Genomic DNA, 10,556 nt, shown 5'->3' on the forward strand with positions numbered 1-10,556 from the left:
GAATGCGATGACACACATGCCCAAGCACAATAAGGAAATGTTAAGATTTATGATAACTCTGAAGACTTGAGTTTGGTAGTTCATGCCTGTAATCACAGCATTATTGATGCTAAAGCAGAAGTGAATTTAAAGACAAGCTCAGCTACAACAGAATTCTTCCCTATCTCAACCCCCCTCCCAACACACAAATATGTCTCCGAAGAACTGTGGCATATTTCTAAATTTTCATATTCCTAAAAATACAATTCCAAGATTTCATTTGGTTTCAATATTCAACTCTGATGTTTTAAACAGTGCAAACAAGGTGAGAACCTAGCAATATGATTTAGAATTTACAGAACTTGGGGAATGGGAATGTGCTTGGTAATTACCATTAGAAAATTAGTCCTTTTTCTTATTGTTTGGAGGTTTTCCTGCTGGCATCATTTGCTACCTTATTTTTTTTAATTCTTTCAGTTGCAACATCATCTTGAAACATCTGCCTAGTGGAATGGAAAGAGGCAGACATTTAAGAGGCGTGTCTTCCCTTTCTGTGTGGTTTGAAGAGTTTCTGTGCTTTGCTCACTGAGTAACTTTTATACAGCTAAATGAGTACAAAATAACACGAATTATTTAAAACCCCAAATTGCTTTATGTTACACAACACACATTCCTTCAAAAGCAAGTTTGAACAGCACAGTGTTGCTAGTCGTTGCTGGTGGAGCTGGTGGCTTAGAGAATCTCATGGGGAAGAAGTCTGTTTCTCCTGTACTAACACATACACACACACAAAGCTTATCTGCCACTGTAGGGTGCTGAGGAACAGAAGTCTCATCTGGGAAAACAACAGTGTCTCTTAGTTCTTACTGCTTTCTACATTGATTGCTAATGATTTTACACTCCTTCAGAAGGAAAGAAATATATGTCATTTTATTCCTTTGTCTTGACTACATTATTCACACGAAAGAAGTTGTAGGGCTAGTCAGATGGCGCAGAGGATACAAGAACTTGTTACCAAAAGACCAGTGTTTCATCGCTGAAACCCACAGGGTGGAAGAAGAAACAGCGCTGGTCTCCAAAATACATAAAGAACTCAAGGAACTAGACAGCAAATCCAATTTAAAAATAGGATACTGACCTAAACAGAGAATTCTCAGCAGAAGAATCTAAAATGACAGAGAAACATTTAAAGAATTGTTTATCATCCTTTGCCATCAGGGAAATGCAAATCAAAATGATGCTGAGATTCCATTTTACACCAGTCAGCATGGCTAAGATCAAAAACACAAATGACAGTTTATGCTGGAGAGGATGTGGAACAAGGGGAACACTCATCCATTGTTGGTGGGAGTGCAAACTTGTACAGCCACTTTGGAAATCAGTGTGGCAATTTCTCAGAAAATTGGGAATCAATTTACCTCAAGACCCAGTTACACCACTCTTGGGCATATACTCAAAGGATATTCAATCATACCACAAGGACACTTGCTCAAAGATATTCATAGCAGCATTATTCATAATAGCCAGAACCTGGAAACAATCTAGATGTCCCTCAACTGAAAAACGAAAGTACTACTCAGCTGTTAAAAACAATGACATCAGAAAAGTTGAAGGAAAATGGAAATTGAAAAAAAATCATCCTGAGTGAGGGAACCCAGACCCCCAAAAGACAAACATGGTATGTACTCACTCATAATTGGATATTAACTGCAAAGTAAAGGATAACCATGCTAAAATACACAGACCCAGACAGGAAAGGTAACAAGGAGGTCTAAGGTTGGCGGGCAGGCCTTGGATCTCCCTGGATAGGGGAAATAGAGGCTATCTCTGGGTTGTACTCGGGTGGGTCGACTTGTGAACTTGAAGGATAGGGTTATGGGGTGGGTGGGTGGAGGGGACAGTGCTGAAAGAGATGCCTGAAATGGGGAGCTTTAAGGGTTCAGGTAGAAATAAGGGAAATTTCCACGAGTCTACAAAGATGGCCCCAGTTAAGACACCTGGCATCAGTGGATGCACAGCCTAAACTGGCCATCCTTTACGATCAGATTGGTGCCTACCCCATTTGTCATCAGAGAGCCTTCATCCATTACTTGATGGATCAAAGACCCACAGCCAAACATTGGGCCAAGTTCCAGAGTCCTGCTGAGGAGAGGGAGGAGGGATTATAGAAAACAGGGGAGTCAGGAACATCACAGAAAAACCCACAGAAATGACTAACCTGCCTCATGGGGACTCACAGTCTGAACCAAAAATCAGGGAACCTACATGAGACCAACCTAGTCCCTCTGCATATATGTGACTGTTGTGTAGCTTGGTCTATATGTGGGACTCCCAGCAATGAGAGCAGGAACTGTCACCAGTGCTTAGAGTAGGTCTTGGGAGCCAATTCCTCATGCTGGATTGCCGTGACCAACCTGAATACAGGAGAAGTGCTTGGTCTTAGGGCAGACTGATATTCCATGCTTTGCTAAAGCCCATAGTAGGCCTGCCCCTTTAGGAGTGATTACAGAAGAGGGCTGCTTGTGGGGGGTATGCTGAGGGGAGGAGGGAGGAGGGCTTGGGAGAAGAGAAGAAGGGGGGACTGTGGTCAGGATGTATATTGAATAAATAAATTAATAAAAATAGAGCTCGCCACTAAGCCTGAAGACTTGAGTTTCATCCCCAGAACCCCAGAACCCATAGGGTGGAAGTCAAAACCATGATACCATAACTTGTGTTTTGACCCCTGATCCCACACAGGTACCATGGCATTTAAAACACACATGTGCACGCGCATGCACACACACACACACACACACACACACACACAATAAATAGATAAATAGATAAATAGAAAAACAAATAAATGTGAAAATCCAAAACTGAAAAGAAGAATGTCCAGATGACCTTCTAAGGCTGGCAGTAGGTCCAAACTTTAGATAATAAGTTCATGCAAGAAATATGAACAATTTCTAGTACTTAGTCTTTATTTCATTTGGTTCAAAAATATAATGAAAATCATGACTGACAAGAAGGGCTTTTGCAGGGAATCAAACACCTGAAAATCAATTTAAAAGAGAAGATAAATCCCTCAAGACAATTCAAACACTACGGTAAATTTGGCACTAGGTACTTGGACACAGAACTGCAAAGGAAAGGCTTCTTAAGATAAGCATTTGTGTTTCGAATTTCCCCCACTCGGCTCTTTATGATAACAGCTTTCGTAAATAGCGTAGCAGTTGAAACATTTATTATTGGAACAGAAATGCAATTACATGCAGATGTTGTCCTGTGAGTCATTGCTTTGTGTTACATGCATTTTCAAGCTGGAGGAAGAAGAAGCAGGCCATCGAGTAAATGCTGCAGGCTGAGCTCCACTGACTCTCCAGACTTGTGTTATCTAATCTCTGTTGTGAGTGTTGCCACAATCTCGGCCTCTGTGGCCCTTCCTGGCAGTGTGTTTCCTTGTGCAATTTCTCCAACTACCGTCAAAAATTTCTTTTCATCCAACACAAACGTTCTTTACTTAATCCAAACCTGGTTCTCTCTCCAGCATTCCTGACCCAAGGCGTATAAAATTACCACCACATTTGTTTTATTTTTCCAAGTTTGTCATTGTTTTCTACTTTCTGTTCAGGTGGATTTGAGATTTTTTTCTTTTGGTTTTACTTTGCAATGAATGAGCTCTATTGATGTCTAACAGTGGCCAGAAGTATCAGGAGGAATGTCTCGGAAAAACTGATGTGAAACTACTGGAGTTGGGATGGAGAATAAAGTCAGGATGGTTATCATAGTAGGCAATATACTGGAGAAGACATTTGCATTGGACCTTAGGGTAGAGGTTTTAGCATGGGAGTATCTGATATATCATTTCTTATGGCCACTGTAACAATGCATTACAAATTCAATGGTTAAATATATTACCTTACAGTTGTCAGGGTCAAAAATCCTACAGTAGTCTCTTTGGCTTAAAGACATGGTGTCAGCTGAGTTCTGTTCTTATGTGATTCTTCTTCTAGGAGAAAATCTGGTCGTTGGCCTTTGCCATCTCTTAGAGACCACCCTGATCCTTTAGATTGGAGTTCCTTTTTCTATGTTGGAACTAGCAATAGTTAGTAGGTTGTCTTTTACAATACTAGTTGGTATGTCAACAGTACGTTGGAGAAGCTGAGACCTGAAAGCTACTCTGTCCATAAAGCTCGATAGTTCCATCATCCAAATCTAGGCCTAAAGGCCTGGAGGATTCCTGGAAAGTGGTTAGTCTTCAGTTTATGTTGTACAGGCGATCTTAAAGCCCATTCATTAAGAACCTTAATTCCATGGACAACTTTAGTATCCTTTACCACATAGACCAATTTATTCACACAGTGACTGGGACAATTTATGAGGTCTGCATTCTGCCTAACACAGGAAGGTGTACGTTTCAGACTTTGGCAACAGCATGGGCAATGTTTCTTCGCATGTGAACAACATAAATATGTTGGAGAAAGAGAAGAAATCCTAGTGTGAGTACATGCAGTACTACAGTATTGGTTTGGAGTCCTAGCTCAGGACAAATTGGGAAGAAATGTGGGACCACGGGAATGAAATTACATTGCATTCTGTCTTGCTCAATAATTAGCATAAGCTTGCACATGCTGTTACAAGATATTATTTTTATAAGCCTCTGAATGTAGATTATAGAGAAAGAATGGCAGAAATAGGAAAGACAATTAAGCTAATATATTAATTCAGTTCCCAAAGCAGATAATTTTTGGTCCCTTGAGGGTATTTGGTGATGTCTAAAAGCCTTTGTTTTGGTTATTACTTTGAATATGGGTACAATTGGTAAGTTGATGCCAGAGATGTTGTTTTAAGTATTTTCCAATTTTCAGGATAGGCCTTTGATGATGAATTATCTAGCCCAATAATGATGGCGTAGTGAAACTGACCTGGGCAGGTGGTGCAATATGATTGAGGTAAAAGTGATGCTTGCAAATGGTCACCATTAAGATTCAAGAGTATGCAGTGTGGCGGTTTCTCAGGAAATTCGGGATCAACCTACCCCAGGACCCAGCAATTCCACTATTGGGAATCTACCCAAGAGATGCCCAATCATACAACAAAAGCATATGCTCATCTATGTTCATAGCAGCATTATTTGTAATAGCCAGATCCTGGAGACAGCCTAGATGCCCTTCAGTGGAAGAATGGATGAAGAAACTGTGGAATATATACATGCTAGAATACTACTCAGCGGTAAAAAACAATGACATCTTGAATTTTGCAGGCAAATGGATGGAAATAGAAAACACTATTCTGAGTGAGGTAACCCAGACCCAAAAAGATGAACATGGGATGTACTCACTCATAATCGGTTTCTAGCCATAATTAAAGGACATCGAGCCTATAAATTTGGGATCCTTGAGAAGATAATAAGAAGGTTAACTCCCCCAAAAAAAGATATAGTAATCCTCCTGGATATTGGAAGTAGACACGATCGCCAGGCAAAATTGGGAACTTGAGGGTTGGGCAAGACTGGGCCAAGGGAAGATGGGGAGAGAAAAGTGTGAAGGGGAGAACGGGGGGAGCTCGGAGGAATGGGGTGCTTGGGATATAGGAAGGGTGGTTATGGGAGCAGGGAAGCATATATCTTAATTTAAAGAGCTACCTGAGGGTTGTCAAGAGACTTGACCCTAGAGGGGTTCCCAGGTTTCCAGGGAGACGCCCCCAGTTAGTTCCTTGGGCAGCTGAGGAGAGGGAGCCTGAAAAGGCCAGTTCCTATAGCCATACTGATGAATTTCTTGCATATCACCATAGAACCTCCACCTGACGATAGATGAAGAAAATGACAGAGCCCCACATTGGAGCACCGGACTGAGCTCCCAAGGTCCTGATGAGGAGCAGAAGGAGAGAGAACATGAGAAAGAAAGTCAGGACCGGGAGGGAACCTCCAGCTGGCGACAGATGGGGAAGGTGACTGAGCCCCACATTGGAGCACTGGACTGAGCTCCCAAGGTCCTGATGAGGAGCAGAAGGAGCGAGAACATGAGGGAGAAAGTCAGGAACGAGAGGGGTGCGTTCACTCATGGAAACGGTGGGACAGAACTAATGGGAGATCACCAACTCCAGTTGGAATGGGACTGATGGATCATGCGACCAAACCCGTCTCTCTGAATGTGGCCAACAGCGGGGGCTGACTGAGAAGCAAAGGACAATGGCTCTGGGCTCTGATTGTTCTGCATGGACGGGCTCTGTGGGAGCCTTCTCAGCTTGGTCGATCACCATCCTGGTCCAGGGGGGAGTTGGGAGGACCCTGATCTTAGCATAGAGTGGGGAACCCTGATGGCTCCTTGGCCTTGAGAGGGAGGGAGGGGAGGTTTGGGTGGAGGGGAGGGGAGGGAAGGGGGAGAAGGAGGGGAGGGAAGGGGGAGGAGGAGGGAAGGAGATGGAAATTTTTTAAATATAAAAAAAAATAAACCATGAGGAAAAAAAAAGAATAATGGGTTAATATAAGCTACAAGAGCTAATAAGAAGACTGAGCTAATGAACCAATCAACTTATATCTTAAAAAAAAAAAAAAGATTCAAGAGTATGTGCTATTCATTCATGACTATGCTTCAGCGTTCAGAATTTCATCAAAAGGGAGAGCTTGTGGCTAACTACGAACCAGACTGAATTAAAAATGAAGAGTCTGTGGAGACCATTTTAGGTAGGCAAGAAAGGTGGCATGTGGAATCCTGGGTTTTTCTTGAGGCAGCCTCCAAATTATTCAATTCGGTGGATCACACACACACACACACACATAGATGATATGTTAAGTTCAAGGAGTCTTGCAGGGGAGAAGAGTTTCAGAAGGGCAGGGAGAGGATGAGAGGAGAATGGATGTGTGCGTGAAAATGATTAAAACTAATTATAGAAATGCATGAATGAAACGTCATAGAATTTAGAAAAGTAGACAACACATAACCTCCACATGTGCACATTGTGTTTATTTTTGCATTCAATTTCACTTTTATAGGAAATATTTGTGGTTAGTGCATTCCTGTGCCTTTGCCATTGCACACTTGTCAGGCTCAAGGACCAGAAACTGAAGGGATCTAGTTCTTTCTGTCTCCATCACAACTATCTTGATACTGGACAAGTGACCACTTCTTGTCTCAATCTTCACTTGCGCCTAAAAATGACATTTGCTTCATTGTCCTTGGCTAATTATAAAGAACTGAGAAAAAATGTTAAAAATATTTTGCAAATATATTTTGCTTCTTTAGTTTTTCTTCTTTGTAATCTCATTACTATAATACCCTTTTGTATTTTATCATATTTTCTTGTAAGTAATATTTTTGTTCTTTAAGGAAAATATGATTAATAACTATTTGACATATTGGGAAGGTAAAATATATTTTGAATTTCATATTCATGACACTTTCGAGAATAATATATTACAATTTGTTTTGGAATATTTTGGGACTTTCATGAAGTGGTGGCATTTTGGATAATTTAATTTACTTTATTTAATCAGCTTATTCACTGGGATCTTTGTAGAAAGCATTGTGCAAAGAACAAAACACATAAGAAAATGACTCAAGTTGGACCCCTCCTGCACTCGTTGCATTTGCAATCATTTTGGATACCTTATTATTCTGAAAGACTTATAATGGAGAAAACAGGGGTCTGTATATAGTCAAAGTCTGGTGCCCAGTTTGGTTAATAAAGTTTTGTTGGCACACAAGCACACATTTACTTAATATAGTTGCTCTGGACCTCAGTGACAGAGTAGAGTTGAATAGTTACAAGAGAGAAGGTTTGGCTGGCAAAAATTTAAAATATTTATGGTCTCTATAAAACAAAACAAATAAGAAAACAAACAAAAAAAACCTAAACTTTTATGTCCTCTAATCTGCAACCATAGTTTTTTGGAAATCTCTGCTTTTGCTTCTGAATATGTTGATTTACTAAATTGTGGATCTACGAATCAGTATTTGGAAACAACTTATCTTTATACTAGTGCTCACATGGTTAATACCACTATATTTATATAAAGATTGTATGTGTTTGAATGTTTGTCCCTATTTATGTATGTACACATGTATGTTCTTGGTGCCTGTGGAAGCCAGAAGAGGGCAATAGATTGCCTGGAACTGAATTTATAGATGGTTGTGCCCTACTATGTGGGTGGTGGACAAGAAACCCAGGTCCTTTGCAAGAGCAGTAAGCTCTTAACTGATGAGCTATCTCTCCAGCTCCTACCACCATATTTATAATACATCCTAAGAAACTTTACAAGTAAAAGTGGTAGAGTGCCAATATTTATTTAATTCACAGGATAATGCTAGCTCATTACATTTTTTCTATCACATATATTTTGTATTTTTAATCCCAACCTGCTATTTATCACCATTGAACCAAAGCTCTTAACATCATTTCATTCCCTACTAGTGAAGGTCAGTCTGAACTATAATTACCCAAAATACTAGCTATCCAATTTGTCACTATCTTCAAATTAATTCACTTTATCTTATATTTCATCTCCCAAGTGACTGACTGGGATGAAGTAAACATGCATCCTCCAAATCATTTTTTAAAAAAATACTGGCATTTTAAGGTAGGGAATGGCTGTCTAGGTTCCACTGCACTCAGCATAGAAGCTGAATGGTGAACTCAGATATGATCAATGGTTTTAGGTGAACCCATTAAAGCTTGGAAAGCTAGTACAAGTTCCTCAATTTCCTATTTACTGTCTCATCAGCCACAAAAGTAGACGTTGCAAACAATGACACATTCACACATTTCCTGAGTAGGTATGACTAGATCTCCCTGTTGCCTTGTGGAAACATGCAACCCAATGAGACGTATACCTTTGTTCTTCTAAACCATTGAGATTTGGGGATCGCTTGTTACTCAGGCATAGTCTCACCTATCCTGCTTGATACAATTATCATATTATTTGTTCTAGACAGTTTTATTCAAATTAAAGACCATTATTATTCTCTGTGCATCCTTTTTTGTAGGTGTCCTTCATGGGCCCCTTAAACACAAAACATGCCAATTAAATGTTTTTGGCACAAGAGTGAATTAAAAAGTATATTTTAATTAACTGGCTATAAAATTGGGGTTTTCATTGCTTTTTATATAATATAATTCCACTGAGTAGCCAACCTTTTGAGCACCACCAACGTGCTTTTTGATTGAACTAACCCTACTTAACTGTTCGAAAAACAACATCCTCTTGATATGACTAATGAATTATATTTAACTCTTCTCTGGTATTTGGTTCATCTCAGGTCTACAAGGCTTAATCATGATAAGACCAGCCTTTCAATGGCTTAAATACTTGAACCATTTGTAGTGAGGTAGACAGCATGAATGGCATCCATCTAATAATATTCCTGTATTCATGTAGATCTTCAGTTATACATTCTTGCGTTCCAGTTTCACATTGCACAACACAGATGTAAATAGTATTTCCTTCAAGTCAGCTAGCTCCATGAGCAGCATATACGTAGACTGTTGATGATTGTTTACCTTGACGGTAACAAATACTTGACACTAAATACTTGATGGTAACAAATACTTGACACTAAAAGAAGCAGCAGTATAATATGTGGATTCATTGACGTGAAATCTCATAAGGTACTTCCAGAAATCTGTGAAATGTAGAAGTTTCTTCTTTCATTTTGTAGGTGAGAGTAATAAATTGTAGACAAATTGCCCAAAGCCATACACCCAAGAAGTAAAACTAGATCAGATGGATCTTCAGCCGCTGCACTTTGGGTATAGTAGAAATCGGGAGCATTTCAGTGTCGCATGGACCAAGGTTTGAAATGTAGCTCATCGACTCATTAGATATAAATCATTGTGAATTTTGAAAATGTATCCCCTGATATTTTCCTTAGACCACAATGGTGTTTTCTGTACTTCTAGTAAGTCCCGTATTTTATTTAGTTTCCCATAAGTGAGGTTTTGTTTTATTTTTTTTGGCACACTGTAATTTCTCAGCTGTAAGTACTCTCTCATTGGGGTCCTATATGGTAAGGTGGAATTCATGCTACCTCCTTGACACAGCTTTCCTCAAACAATTTCTTGAGGTAGTCAAACTGGATTTCACAGAGAATTATGTTTCCTCTTTGAAATAGGTTACTTCAGTATCCTAATTTCAAATCTTGAACTTGTAATTCAATAATTATAGTCTATAGTATTTTATGTTTGAAACCTAAACAATTGTTTATGAAGAATTTCAAAAATAAATTTGGAGGCCAACTTAAGACATTTAAAGCTTTACACTCCCCTGGAAAAAATGCATTCTTTGTCTTGCAACAACATGTTAATAAATTCTAACGATCCTGCATAAACAGAACTTGCTTCAGCGGGAATTATGAGGATATAAAGGGTACATGATCATACATAAACTGTATTAATAAAAGCAAATACCTGGAGTGACACCAAATATTAAATATTAGTGAAAACCCTATAAAGAGAACACATTAATATTCCTTCCAGTGGAAGAATCAAGATAGGTCTTAACTTGATATAGCAAAGCTGTGTATCCTGCAAACAGAAAGAATGTGTGTAGTACTTTCCAAGTCATATTTTCATAGTATTTTACAACCGAAACTCAT

The sequence above is a fragment of the Arvicola amphibius genome, chromosome X (assembly GCF_903992535.2).
Source record: "Arvicola amphibius chromosome X, mArvAmp1.2, whole genome shotgun sequence".
NCBI lineage: Eukaryota > Metazoa > Chordata > Mammalia > Rodentia > Cricetidae > Arvicola > Arvicola amphibius.